General features: G+C 42.3%; 1 pseudogene; it reads left to right on the forward strand.

Annotated features, from left to right (window-relative positions):
• Positions 1–16,154, forward strand: part of LOC139553043 (apolipoprotein B-100-like) — a 39,167-nt pseudogene that overhangs the window by 93 nt on the left and 22,920 nt on the right.

Consider the following 16,154-nt stretch of genomic DNA (forward strand, 5'->3'; position numbering starts at 1 on the left):
TGCTGCTTTATCCAGGGTTACAGCACCCTGGCTTCCCCCTTGTCTGCACACACCCCCTCCCAAGGTTCCGTTCACGTGGTCCCCAGCTGCTGACCGGGCGGTCCCGGGATCTCAAACACAGTTTCACCACAGCTCCCATCTTGGTTCATCCTGACCCGTCCCGCCAGTTCGTGGTGGAGGCCGATGCTTCGGATGTTGGAGCATCCCAGCGTTGTGCCCTGGTCCTCAAGTTACATCCCTGCAACTTCTTCTCCCATCGCCTCAACACCACAGAGAGGAACTATGATGTGGGGAATCGTGAGCTTCTCGCTGTGAAGATGGCATTGGAGGAGTGGAGAAACTGGCTGGAGGGGGCGGAACATCCATTCATTGTGTAGACAGACCACAAGAAACTGGAATATCTCCACACCGACAAGCTAAGTGGGCCCTGCTTTTCACCCGGTTCGACTTCTCCCTCTCATACCGACCGGGATTCAAGAATGTCAAGCCGGATGCTCTGTCACGCCGCTATAGCCCCACGGCTACACCCTCGGAACCCGAGACTAGCGTTCCCAGCCGAACTTTGGGGGGCCCAGATAACCGGATGTTTCTTCCTGACACTGTCCGCTCCTTGGTCCTGGAGTGGTCCCACTCCTCCAAGCTTGCCTGCCACCCGGGCTCCCGTCGGACCCTGGCCTTTGTGCACAACACTTTTGGTTGCCTACCATGGTTCCTGACGTCTCTGCGTTCATCGCCGCATGCACGATCTGTGCGCAGAACAAGACTTCCCGGCAAGCTCCGGCTGGTCTCCTTCAACCTTTGCCTGTTCCTCACCGTCCCTGATCTCACATATCCCTGGACTTTATCACAGGTCTCCCACTGTCTGATGGCAACCTCGCCATCCTGACAGTAGTGGACCGGTTTTCCAAAGCCGCCCACTTCATTCCTCTCCCCAAGCAACCCTCTGCCAAAGAGATAGCCCAGCTCATGGTGCAGCACGTCTTCCGGTTCCCGGGGTCCTCAGTTCTTGTACCGGTTCTGGAGATGACTCTTCGCTGCCTGGTCTCCGCCAAATCCACCACCTGGAGCCAGAAACTAGTGTGGGCCGAATATGCCCGCAACACCCTTCCTTTGAGTTTTCCCTGGGTTATCAGCCCCCGCTCTGTTCCCTGGGTTATCAGCCCCCAGGGAACAGAGGGGCAAGAGGAAGATGTCGGCATACCCTCGGCTCAGATGTTTGCCCGCCGCTGTCGTAGTACCTGGAAGAGAGCTCTTCTCAAGACCACCTCTAGGTGTCAACGACAAGCGGACCGCCACTGGACCCTGGCTCCCCGGTATTCGTCTCGGGCAGAGTGTATGGCTGTCCACCCGAGATCTGTCCCTCCGAGGTGGAGTCCCCTGGTTTATCGGCCCTTTCCCCATCTCCAAGATCATTAGCCCCTCTGCTGTTCATCTTCTGTTGCACCGTACCCTCCGTGTACATCCCAATTTTCATGTGTCTAGGATCAAACCCATGTCTCACAGCCCTTTGTCTCCTGTTTCCCCTTGCTCCTGTCTTTTTCTAGTTCCTGTTTTCTAGTTTTGACCGTTCTGCCTGCCCTGACCCTGAGCCTGCCTGCCGTTCTGTACCTTGTCACACCACCCTGGATTATTGACCTCTGCCTGCCCTGACCCAGAGACTGCCTTCCGTTCTGTACCTTATGAACTCTGATCTGGATTACTGACCTCTCCCTCCCCTTGACCTGTCGTTTTGCCTGCCTCCTGTTCTAGTAAACTTTTGTTACTTTGACACTGTCTGCATCTAGGTCTTCTCCTGAAACGTGATAGTATTTAAATATTTATACTCACTGTCTTTGGTTGCAGGTTGAAACAAGTCGTTGTCTATATCCTCATCAAACAGAGAAAACCTTGGATGGGTAGCAACTTTAGCCTGTAGAGGCGTTTTTTTTCTTCTGCCTCATGCATCTGGGGGAAAGGGTGACAGATAGCGTTAAATATCATACAGTGCCGGTAGAAAGTATCCCAATTTTCTAATTTTGTTGCCTTACAGCCTGGAATGATATTTTCTCTTCATACATTTGATCCAGAATAAAGATATTTGAGACGCTAAACCCATTGAAAAAATATATATAAGATGAACATGTCATGACTGTCCACAAAAATCCAAATAGGTCAATCAGACCCATAGAGGGGGATGGAAAGAACAACTCACGTCCTGTTGTAAATCAAGGGAGAAGATCCAGGCCTGTGCTCTCCAAATTCACCAAAGGAATGTGCTTTGTCTCAACAGACCCTTTTCCCGTTGAAACTCTAACACATTCAAAAGCGAATACTGGAACAATATTTCTAACATAGAATGGTCAGAGGCGATCTGTATAACACTAATGTCCTTTTGTTTGTTATTTTGTGGTGTCATTAAAAATATTATAAAGGAAATACTGTAACTTGGAAAATATATCCACTACATAGATGAAGTTTTCATACTATGAGTTGTGCATGTAATATGGAAAATAATGAATGTGTTTTTGTTAAGAGAGAGATGTGATTTGAGAAGTTATAAGAGATAATTGTTTTCCATAACTTTGCACAGTGAGTAATCACCGCCCCGGAGTGAGGTCACGGAGCGTGCCAGCTTGCCTGAACTGCCCCTTTCGAGCAAAAGGCATAAATGATGGGTTAAGAAATTAACACATTAAACCAGAAAAAGTGTGAAGTGGCAGCTACATGTTAAAAATGGTTTGAACTTTGAATCTCAACACGAGGTGGAGACGATAAACTCACCTCCCGGACAATCACTTGTATGACTAATTAGCTGTCTTAAGTAAAATGTCTTTGAAAGGGAATTTAAGTAGGACCATCCTGTTACTCTGCTCAAACCATCATATTACGCTACTCTCATCACTCCATTGGGGAACCATCAATACGGCTGGCTAGCCTATCTTTAACCTTTCTGGTGCATGCGTTCCACTAGCGACCCACCTCGACAACATCCGGTGAAATTGCAGAGCGCCAAATTCAAAATGCAGAAATAGTCATAATAAACATTCATTAAAAATACAAGTGTTATACATCGGCTTAAAGATGAACTTCTTGTTAATCCAGCCGCTTTGTCAGATTTCAAAAAGGCTTTACGGCGAAAGCATACCATGCGATTATCTGAGGACAGCGCCCCGCTTACAAAAGCATACAAACTTATTTTACAACCAAGTAAAGGAATTACAAAAGTCAGAAATAGCGATAAAATTAATCACTTACCTTTGATGATCTTCATATGGTTGCAGTCACAAGAGCCCCAGCTACACAATAAAATTTAGTTTTGTTCGATAAAGTCCTTCTTTATATCCCAAAAACTCAATTTTGTTGGCGCGTTTTGTTCAGTAATCCACTGGCTCAAAGGCTGTCAAAACATGCAGACAAATACATTCTAATAGTACTGATAAAGTTCGTCGAAACATGTCAAACGATGTTCATAATTAATCCTCAGGTTGTCAATTGTCTAAATAATCGATAATATTTCAACCGGACAATAGCGTATTCAATAGAAAGGAAAAACAACAAAGGGCGCACAATCGGTCACACGCGCAAACCAGCTCTGCATTCTTCCTCAGTCCACGGACAAAAAGGTCTCATTCTTCTTCATTTTTTTCAGAAAACAAGCCTGAAACAATGTCTAAAGACTGTTGACATCTAGTGGAAGCCATAGGAACTGCAATCTGTGTCCTAACCCATTAGAAACTCTATAGGCATTCAATTGAAAATACCCACATAAAAAAAAATTCCCTCAGGTTTTCGCTTGCCATGTCAGTTCTGTTATACTCACAGACATTATTTTAACAGTTCTGGAAACTTTAGAGTGTTTTCTATCCAAATCTACCAATTATATGTATATCCTAGCTTCTGGGCTTGAGTAACAGGCAGTTTACATTGGGCACGCTTCTCATCCAGACGTCAAAACTGCCCCCAAGCCATAAGAATTTTTTATTTTTTTTCACCTTTATTTAACCAGGTAGGAAAGTTGAGAACAAGTTCTCATTTACAATTGCGACCTGGCCAAGATAAAGCAAAGCAGTTCGACACATACAACAACACAGAGTTACACATGGAGTAAAACAAACATACAGTCAATAATACAGTAGAAAAACAAGTCTATATACAATGTGAGCAAGTGAGGTGAGATAAGGGAGGTGAAGGCAAAAAAAAAAAAGGCCATGGTGGCTAAGTAAATACAATATAGCAAGTAAAACACTGGAATGGTAGATTTGCAGTGGAAGAATGTGCAAATTAGAGATAGAAATAATGGGGTGCAAAGGAGCAAAATAAATAAATAAATACAGTAGGGAAAGAGGTAGTTGTTTGGGCTAAATTATAGATGGGCTATGTACAGGTGCAGTAATCTGTGAGCTGCTCTGACAGCTGGTGCTTAAAGCTAGTGAGGGAGATAAGTGTTTCCAGTTTCAGAGATTTTTGTAGTTCGTTCCAGTCATTGGCAGCAGAGAACTGGAAGGAGAGGTGGCCAAAGGAAGAATTGGTTTTGGGGGTGACCAGAGAGATATACCTGCTGGAGCGCGTGCTACAGGTGGGTGCTGCTATGGGAAGCATCTTCAAGAGCGAATGGAAGGAAAATCAACTTTGTAGTTCTGTTCAGGACTACATGACAATTCACCAGATATGAATCAAATCAAATGTATTTATATAGCCCTTCTTACATCAGCTGATATCTCAAAGTGCTGTACAGAAACCCAGCCTAAAACCCCAAACAGCAAGCAATGCAGGTGTAGAAGCACGGTGGCTGAAGAAGGGCAACTGTACCAGATTTGGACTGTACCAGATTTGCCAGTTCTTGCTGTGAGATGTTACCCCACTCTTCCACCAAGGCACCTGCAAGTTCCCGGACATTTCTGGGGGGAATGGCTCTAGCCCTCACCCTCCGATCCAACAGGTCACAGACGTGTTCAATGGGACTGAGATCCGGGCTCTTCGCTGGCCATGGCAGAACACTGACATTCCTGTCTTGCAGGAAATCACACACAGAACAAGCAGTATGGCTGGTGGCATTGTCATGCTGGTTATGTCAGGATGAGCCTGCAGGAAGGGTACCACATGAGGGAGGAGGATGTCTTCCCTGTAACATACAGCTCTGAGATTGCCTACAATGACAACAAGCTCAGTCCGATGATGCTGTGACACACCGCCCAGGTGATGAAGAAGGGCAACAGTAGAAAAGTTGTTGGAACCATTTTGGACAATCAGAGCCTTACAAGTGTGCCGCAAAAAAGCCAACCACCTTTCCAAGGCTGCCCCGTTCACTGAGAGATCCCCGGCATGATTTCTTTCTCAAAGCGGGCAGCGGTTTGTGTGCAAGGTATATGGTTATTGTAGGTGAGAGTAGTTTCTGAATGTGGCAATGTTAAGTGTCTTTGTCCCTCTCTCTCCATCTCTTCTTTAACAAGCATCCATGTTGTTGTCATTCCACTAGGGACCTGTTTTCAGCGTATTACGTCTCCAGTCAATAACCGGTGCAGAGTGTGTGTGTGTTTATCCTGTGTTCCCATTTAATTAGCTATTAAATAAATAACTAAACCAATTTGTGTAGTACTGAGTTATAAGTAAGGCTCAGGTTTTTTGCCAATGCAAGGAGGTTACGACTATTCAAAATGGTGATATGATACGAGGTTATGATTAATAAGTTGACTATTTATAGATGTGATAGGTAAAGACCTTTTAGAGTTTAATTCGGGAGATGGTAACTCTTTAAAGAACCACTCTCGTGGTGCCCCGAGATCCTAATGAGTTAATTGTTACATGATTTAAATTAACCGGGTAACAATTAAACATAGTTAGTTAATAATTAGATAAATAACAGTCTTCAGATTAATGTTAAAGTTAAGTCACGACAAACAAAACCTCAAAAAAGCTCTTACTTTACATTGCCTAGAGGTCCAAGGTACTCATCATCATCACCTTCTTCCTCTTCTTCACTAGACTTCACTGGTGGAATTTGTTTCATTACTCTGGAATCAGCAGCAGGGGTCTCATCCCTTTCAAAGAAATTAAAGCCTTCTTCTTTATCCTGATCCTTCCAATCTGCAACTTTCCTGGTTTTCGAATCTGCTACTGTGGACTTTCCTCCTGTAAAAATATTAACTGTGATCCAAACATTCTTTATGATATTATATATTTCTTGATTAAATAAAGCAACTTCTACATTACAGGGAGATACTGTACATGTTTTATTTTGGTTCATAATTCATACCTTTCAATAATAACTAGCAAGGCAGATGCACTGACATACATCTTGAATTTGAACCCCTGAGCACCTTGGTATATAGTAACCTCATTGTTCAAATTATCATTTCACAGGACACATTTGTCAACTGGGTGCAAAGCCATGGTAATGTCAAATGCAAGTGTTTTGGTAGTTTGGTACAGAGCAGTAGTAATAGTAGTAATCCCCAAAGTTGAAAATGTTCTGACCTATTTCAACCAGTTTGCATTGAGATGGCAGGGGTGGCATTAACATACAGTTGAAGTCGGAAGTTTACATACACTTGGGGTGGAGTCATTAAAACTAGTTTTTCAACCACTCCACAAATTTCTTGTTAACAAACTATAGTTTTGGCAAGTCGTTTAGGACGTCTACCTTGTGCATGACACAAGTAATTTTTCCAACAATTGTTTACAGACAGATTATTTCACTGTATCACAATTCCAGTGGGTCAGAAGTTTACATACACTAAGTTGACTGTGCCTTTAAACAGCTTGGAAAATTCAAGAAAATGATGTCATGGCTTTAGAAGCTTCTGATAGGCTATTTGACATAATTTGAGTCATTTGGAGGTGTACCTGTGGATGTATTTCAAGGCCTACCTTTAAACTCAGTGCCCTCTTTGCTTGACATCATGGGAAAATCAAAAGAAATCAGGGCAGACTTCAGAAAAAAAATTGTAGACCTCCACAAGTCTGGTTCATCCTAGGAAGCAATTTCCAAACACCTGAAGGTACCACGTTCATCTGTACAAATAATAGTACGCAAGTATAAACACCATGGGACCACGCAGCCGTCATACCGCTCAGGAAGGAGACATTCTGTCTCTCTTAGAGATGAACATACATTGGTGCAAAAAGTGCAAATCAATCCCAGAACAGCAAAGGAGATGCTGGAGGAAACAGGTACAAAAGTATCTATAACCACAGTAAAACGAGTCCTTTATCGACATAACCCGAAAGGCCGCTCAGCAAGGAAGAAACCACTGCTCCAAAACCGCCATAAAAATACCAGACTACGGTTTGAAACTGCACATGGGGACAAAGATCGTACTTTCTGGAGAAATGTCATCTGGTCTGATAAAACAAAAATAAAACTTTTTGGCCATAATGACCATCGTTATGTTAAGAGGAAAAAGAGGGATGCTTGCAAGCCGAAGAACACCATTCCAACCGTGAAGCACGGGGGTGGCAGAATCATGTTGTGAGGGTGCTTTGCTGGAGGAGGGACTGGTGCACTTCACAAAATAGATGGCTTCATGAGGATGGAAAATTATGTGGATCTATTGAAGAAACATCTCAAGACATCAGTCAGGAAGTTAAAGCTTGGTCACAAATGGGTCTTCCAAATGGACAATGACCCCAAGCATACTTTCAAAGTTGTGGCAATGTGGCTTAAGGACAACAAAGTCAAGGTATTGGAGTGGCCATCACAAAGCCCTGACCTCAATCCTATAGAAAATTTGTGGGCGGAACTGAAAAAGCATGTGCGAGCAAGGAGGCCTACAAACCTGACTCAGTTACACCAGCTTTGTTAGGAGGAATGGGCCAAAATTCACCCAACTTATTGTGGGAAGCTAGTGGAAGGCTACCCGAAACGTTTGACCCAAGTTAAACAATTTAAAGGTAATGCTACCAAATACTAATTGAGTGTATGTAAACTTCTGACCCACTGGGAATGTGATGAAATAAATAAAAGCTGAAATAAATCATTCTCTCTATTATTATTCTGACATTTCACATTCTTAAAATAAAGTGGTGATCCTAATTTAGCTATGACAGGGAATTTTTACTAGGATTAAATGTCAGGAATTGTGAAAAAACTGAGTTTAAATGTATTTGGCTAAGGTGTATGTAAACTTCCGACTTAACAAGTGCAAGTTTCGGTCAGATACAAGCAAATCAAACTAGTTATTTGCCGGCCAACAGTGCACGGTGCCATATTTATTTGGAAAGAGAGGGAAGGAACAAGTAATTACACAACATTTCTCAAAACTGCATGAAAAAGACTTGAAGTGTTTGTGGTACCTTACCTAAGAATTCCAACACCTCTGGGCAAGTAGCACTTGACTAGTTTGTCAAAGGCCACTCTACGCTCCTGGATGTCTGCCTCGCCTACAAACAGAGCCTTGCAAGGCATATCCGGTAAGGTAATCTTCCGATACTGACCAATGAGTCTGTAGTAAAACTCTTCAATTTCCCTGTATTTCTTTGAAACCTGCAAAACACATGTCAGACATGTAACATCTAGGTACGCCTGTAGCCTTTATAGCAATATTTTGGGTTTAAAATCCAACTGTTAGAATTGTATCATATCATGTTGTTCATAATCGTAATCTTATTATGCCTTATGTAGCTATTATAAAGATTTTAGGAATGTGTTTTTTCATAGTTATGATGTCTTCAATATTATTCTACAATGTAGAAAATAGTAAAAATAAAGAAAAACCCTTGAATGAGTAGGTGTGTCCAAACGTTTGACTGGTACGCTATATCACTTTTTGGTCTATCCCTCTGTACTGGTACAGATATACTACTCACACCACTCCTCTCAGGATCCCTCCCCCTTGACCCATCTTCCTGTACTTTCTTCACTGCCTCAGCATGCAGCTGTATTCGTCCTGCTGCTGCTGCTGGGCGTTGAGTTGAGAAGAATACTTGCGTGTCGCCCTAACAAAAATAGATTGCAGTCAGAGTGCAGTATAACTACAGTACTGTATGTTGCAAACACTGAGTCCACAATAACACTGTTTTTTTAACTGCAGTTATTTTGCAGTGTAACTGTCACGCTCGTCGTGGGTGAAAGAAGAGGAGAACCAATGCGCAGCGTGATAAGTGTCCATATTGTTTTAATAATAATACTGAACACTGAACAAAAACAATAAACCGACAAATGAACAGTCCTGTACGGTGAAGCAAAACACAGAACAGAAAATAATCACCCACACCACACAGGTGGGAAAAGGCTACCTAAGTATGATTCTCAATCAGAGACAACGAACGACACCTGCCTCTGATTGAGAATCACACCAGGCCAAACACAAAACCACAACCTAGAAAAAAGAACATAGACTACCCACCCAACTCACGCCCTGACCATACTAAAACAAAGACATAACAAAAGAACTAAGGTCAGAATGTGACAGTAACTTAATTTACAGTGCAGTATAACTGCAGGACATTGCAGTTATTCTGCAATTACTGCTTCCAAAATACCAAAGTCGACTGCAGTTACTGCACTTTTACTGCAGTTTCAAAACTGCAAAAAAAAATTGTAAGGGCATCTCTTACTGACTGGGAAGGAGGCAAATCCACAATTTTTTTGTAAACTGAGAGGCAGATGTTAGGAGCAGAACAAACCAAAATCAAGGAAAGACTAGCTTGTTTAGACAGCATAGAGCATAGAGCCTACCGTTTAGCCAATCCTGATATAATTATGGCCTCCTGAATTAGTACCGGTACGGAGTCAATGTGCAGGGGTACGAGTTAGTTGAGGTAATATGTACATGTAGGCAGGAGTGAAAGTAGATTTAATTTCTTACCGGTACGGGACACCCAAGTGCGTGAACACATTTTTTTTATATACTACAAAAATTACAGGGTAGCCTACTCTGATGACACTGACAGACAGATCAATAAAATTATGTTGTCTGATCCATAAAATTGGACTATGAAAAAGGGGAGACACAAATACAATATGACATTCATCTAACATCTAACGTGGTACTGACCCAATGATAAAGACAGTGAATAGGCACACTCACCGGGGATATGGCTGATGTTGTCAGCTGGTAACCAATAAGATGATTATTGGTAACCAATAAGAAGAATTTTGATAACTAAAAGACAGATTGGAGTCTTTTCATTGTAATTTCTTTGCAGAAATAGCCATTTGCTTTGCAAACAGTCTTTTCGCGATTGTATTTTTAAATATTGCAATATGCCTGGCTGGTCTCTCTGCTTTTCACTGACAGTTGCAACTCAACAATCATCTATAGTGAACAAAAATATAAACGCAACATGCAACAATTTAAATGATTTTACTGAGTTACAGTTCATATAAGGAAATCAGTCAAATTACATAAATAAATAATGCCATAATCTATGGATTTCACATGACTGGGCATGGGTGCAGCCATGGGTGGGCCTGGGAGAGCATAGGCCCACCCACTTGGGAGCCATGCACACCCACTGGGGAGCCAGGCCCAGCCAATCAGAATTAGTTTTTTCCCACAAAAGGTCTTTATTACAGACAGAAATACTCCTCCGTTTCATCAGCTGTCTGGGTGGCTGGTCTCAGACGATCCCGCAGGTGAAGAAGCCGGATGTGGAGGTCCTGGGCTGGCGTGGTTACGCATGGTCTGCGGGGCCGGTTGGACGTACTGCCAAATTCTCTAAAATGACGTTGGAGGCGGCTCATGGTAGAGAAATCAACATTAAATTATCTGGTAACAGCTCTGGTGGACATTACTGCAGTCTAGCAATGCCAATTGCACACTCCCTCAAAACTTGAGACAACTGTGGCATTGTGTTGTGTGACAAAACTGCACATTTTAGAGTGGCCTTTTATTGTCCCCAGCACAAGGTGCACCTGTGTAATGATCATGCTGTTTAATCAGCTTCTTGATATGCCATACTTGTCAGGTTGATGGATTATCTTGGCAAAGGAGAAATGTTCACTAACAGGGATGTAAACAAATTTGTGCATATATAAAAATTCTGGGATCTTTTATTTCAGATCGTGAAACATGGGACCAACACTTTACATGTTGCGTTTATATTTTTGTTCAGTATAATATATATTATTGGTATTTGCAGCATGCGCTGCCCAAATTGAGGGCCCTCCAGGCCTTCCAACTGTAGACTATGCAATCATGCTTTCTGCTGTAGAAGCCTATTTTGAATGATTTTATTTATTTCTGTATAGACAGGATTAAGCAATTTAGGATTTATAATTTTGGCAATTTAATTCAATTTACTTTAGGGAAAGCTTAGCTTCCCCTAGCCTTATGGACACGCCACCTATGATTTTAATGTGGCATAAACACAACCTGTCATGATGTTTTCATCTGATTGTCTAACAATCACTTAACAAAGGCTCTTCAGTAGACTTCCCACACACATTCGTCCACTCACAAAAGCTGTTCAGGAACCTTTTGGTCCCAGACTTGGCGCTCTGGTACCGCTTTCTGTGCGGTAGCAGAATGAAGAGTCTCTGGCTTGGGTGGCTCCGGGCCTTCCTCTGACACCACCTGGTATAGAGGTCCTGGATGGAAGAGAGCTCAGCCCCAGTGATGTACTGGGCTGTCCGCAACACCTTTTGTAACGCCTTGCAGTACGGGTGCACAGGTTCAGATCGTTAAGTCATACTGATTGGGTTTCTGGAATGTTAAACGGATATTAACCCTTCCCTTATGTTGCGGGTCAATTTGACCCAGTAGTGAGTTTAACAACACTGAAGGGCAATTTCACGGTATCAGGATTACGCTGAGACTCAGATTTCTCATTTTAAAATGTATGCCAACAAAAAACAATTTATTTCAAAGTTTAGCAAACCATACAGCTTTATGCACTAGGAATGCTTTGAACAATTTACACAGAAAATGTCACTAAAACACATTTACTGGAAGAACTGTGCAGATGCAAAGTTTGGTAACAGAATTACGGTAAAATCTCCCTCAGTTTTTTATGCGGCCACATTTTCCAAAAACAAAATTTCTGCTCCGTATAAAGATAGCAATAGGTCTGCAGAAAGAATGGGGTGTCAGCCATGACATGACACCTTGAGTTTGAAAACATCTATTTTGTTTATTGAATTATAATTATAGTAACGGAATTACATCATGGGTCCCTGATCTGTACTACACAGGAATACATAATTATGAATGGGAATGTCATTCTCTTCATGGTGATGTATACTGAATAGGTACACAAAGGTAGAAATATGCAATATAATCCTTTGCATATATGGGTATTATTCTACATGCAGCACACGGGATGTGAATCCGGGTCTCCCCCGGGAGCAACCAACATCTTAGACCATCAGACCAAGAGGTGGCCATGACCGAGTCATGTCTGCTACATTCACCCCCCTTTAACCTCCTCCCCCATGAGAGACCGCCCCACGTTGGGCGCCATTGTTACACATGGAATACGAACCTGGGTCTCCCTTGGGAGCAACCAACGTCTTAGACCATTACACGTAATCCAAACCGGCTACGCGAGTGCGCCATCGTGCGCTATCGTACATCAATTTATTTTGTCCCCCCACACCAAACGCGATCACGACACGCAGGTTAAAATATCAAAACAAACTCTGAACCAATGACATTAATTTGGGGACAGGTCGAAAAGCATTAAACATGTATGGCAATTTAGCTAGTTAGCTTGCACTTGCTAGCTAATTTGTCCTATTTAGCTAGCTTGCTGTTGCTAGCTAATTTGTCCTGGGATATAAACATTGAGTTGTTATTTTACCTGAAATGCACAAGGTCCTCTACTCCGACAATTAATCCACACATAAAACGGCCAACCGAATCATTTCTAGTCATCTCTCCTCCTTCCAGGCTTTTTCATCTTTGAACTTATATGGTGATCGGCATCTAAACTTTCATAGTATTACCACGACGACCGGCAAAACAGTTCGTCTTTCAATCACCCACGTGGGTATAACCAATGAGGAGATGGCACGTGGGTACCTGCTTCTATAAACCAATGAGGAGATGGGAGAGGCAGGACTTTCAGCACGATCTGCGTCAGAAATAGAAAGGAGTTCTATTTTAGCCCTTGGCATCACAGACGCGTGCGAGCAGTGTGGGTGCAATAATTGAATAACATAGATTTCTACATTTATTTTGCGACGCTCGCGCACGCGATGTGTCCGGTCTGGTCAGCATGTAGACCAAAAGGACATTTATGGGAATGAAGGCAGACACTCATTTTGAAGTTCGCAGGAATGGTTACCTCATCACGTGACCATGACTGACTCATGTCCGCTATATACACACTGCCTATTATTCTAATGAGCTCCACCCCCAAACAAAACCAAATTTTACAAATTGTACTGTACTGAACTATACTCTACTGTCCTTTACTTTACTGTGATGTGCTGTGCTGTCCAAACTTGTGAAACATGGACTTCTGTGATTGGTTCAGATTTGGTCCAGTCTCCAGTCATGGACATCTATGTTTGGGCCAAATTAAGGCCAAAGATACAACTACTGTGGACGTTGAAATCAAGGCCGGTCCAGACTGGCCCATAAAACATTGTCTGTGAACGTTGAAATCATGGCCAGAGCGGACTGACCAAATTTCAACTACCTTTCAATGGATGCTGGTTACAGTAAATGGAAAGAGAGGGGGCTCATGAGTAGAAGTCAGGAAGACCTGGGAGAGGTAACATTAACTGGAGAGAGAGAGAAGATAGAATAAGGGAGGGGTTGTCCAGACTGTTTTCACACTCTCACTTTGACCACCAGACGACAGAAAGAGAAACAGGTATGAGCTGAACATAACAGTATGCCAGTGGAAGGGAGGACAGTAGCAGGTGACCCAACTGTGGTTTGTGAATACTATGATTTCCCATAGCCAATTCAATTGCAGTAAGTTTGCAGATGACACAACAGTGGTAGGCCTGATCACCAACAACGACGAGACAGTCTATAGGGAGGAGGTCAGAGACCTGGCCGGGTGGTGCCAGAATAACAAGCTATCCCTCAAAGTAACCAAGACTAAGGAGATAATTGTGGACTACAGGAAAAGGAGGAACGAGCACGCCCCCATTCTCATTGACGGGGCTGTAGTGGAGCAGGTTGAGAGCTTCAAGTTGCTTGGTGTCCACATCACCAAACAAACTAACATGGTCCAAGCACACCAAGACAGTCGTGAAGAGGGAACAACAAACCCGTTCCCCCTCAGGAAACTAAAAAGATTTGGCATGGGTCCTGAGATCCTCAAAAGGTTCTACAGCTGCAACATCGAGAGCATCCTGACTGGTTGCATCACTGCCTGGTATGACAATTGCTCTGCCTCTGACCGCAAGGCACTACAGAGGGTAGTGCGTACGGCCCAGTACATCACTGGGGCTAAGCTGCCTGCCATCCAGGACCTCTACACCAGGCGGTGTCAGAGGAAGGCCCTAAAAATTGTCAAAGACCCCAGCCACCCCAGTCATAGACTGTTCTCTCTACTACCGCATGGCAAGCGGTACCGGAGTGCCAAGTCTAGGACAAAAAGGCTTCTCAACAGTTTTTACCCCCAAGCCATAAGACTCCTGAACAGGTAATCAAATGGCTACCCGGACTATTTGCATTTTGTACCCCACCCCAACCCCTCTTTTTACGCAGCTGCTACTCTCTGTTCATCATATATGCATAGTCACTTTAACTATACATTCGTGTACATACTAGCTCAATTGGGCCGACCAACCAGTGCTCCCGCACGTTGGCTAACCGGGCTATCTGCATTTTTACTGTTGTTTTATTTCTTTACTTACCTATTGTTCACCTAACACCTTGTTTGCACTATTGGTTAAAGCCTGTAAGTAAGCATTTCACTTTAAGGTCTACACTTGTTGTATTCAGCTCCGTGTGACAAATAAACGTTGATTTGATTTGATTTGATTTGCAGACTCTTAGCTTTCATTTAACACCCAATTTGATATGCTCCTATGAACTTCACATGTTGGGGTTCATGGGACCTTTTACATGGAAGTGACCTGAAATACATTCTTTCTTTTTTTTATCATGATGACCCTTCATCTAGTCCTCTAGGTAGGGGGAATGAAGTAAATAAAAACAACAACAACAACAAAAAACACTACTTTGTACTTGACCTGTATTTGACATCCACTTGTCCTGCAATTTTACCTGCAATTTGACATTTGACCTTTGTGCTAGAGACAAATGGCCTCATGTGCAGTAAAGGTCTAACCATGACTGTCATAAGGATATAAGTATGTTTCCCTGTGTCACGACAGTGATCTGAAGTTTGGCAAAAATGTCCTAAATGTCATTAAATGTAATGATTAGATTGACTAGGACTTTGGCACATGTATTAAAGTACTTACTGTACTGGGTCAAATTGACCCAGAATGTCATCCGTGTATAGCTTTTTCGAATATAAGGGAAGGGTTCAATTGAAAGTTTATCAGTACCTGTATCAGATCTCTGCAAGTTCCAAAATCTTTTTAAAAAGAATACCAAATCCTACTCTTATTCAGCGTGCATTACTATAATATACTTTTGTACAACTTTTCCAAAAACTGTATGGAACATTATAGCAAAGAATAGCTATAATTCCTCATACAGTATATTGACCTACATAATGTGCAACAGATAGTTGTTGTAAGTTGCTACAGGACAGTAGACAAGATCCCTGAGAAACAAAACATTAGACAATTATATTTTGACGCAAAACAATTGCCAAATGGAAGAATCAATACTGACAAATCTGCAAAACACTTATTCTAGAGAGAACTCAACTAAACGTAAGAGACAGAGCTTCCCATCATGGGGGACCCCAGGATTTGCTTCTGAGCACCAATATCTCATTTTGATGGTGAAGACCATTCTTCATTTGCATTGTATTTTGTCAATATAGGATAATAAATATTTTTGTAATATGTAAAAAAAAATATATATATATTCTATACTACACTATACTTTAATTAATTACATTAAACATGATTTTAGATAGACCAGGTCCCTTTCCGAACTTCTTCAGAAGTTGGTGTTCTCTCAAGCTCTCATTAGTGTAAAGCAGGTTTCTGAGTTGGTGTCCTATACTGCTGACCCACTTTAACCTTGAGTAAATATCCAACCTAATTTAGGTCTCAATACAATTTTTTACTTACTAAAAGACCAAAAGATGTCTAAAAATGTATCCTCATGTCTCTGACATTTACACAGATT

The sequence above is a fragment of the Salvelinus alpinus genome, chromosome 25, assembly GCF_045679555.1.
Source record: "Salvelinus alpinus chromosome 25, SLU_Salpinus.1, whole genome shotgun sequence".
NCBI lineage: Eukaryota > Metazoa > Chordata > Actinopteri > Salmoniformes > Salmonidae > Salvelinus > Salvelinus alpinus.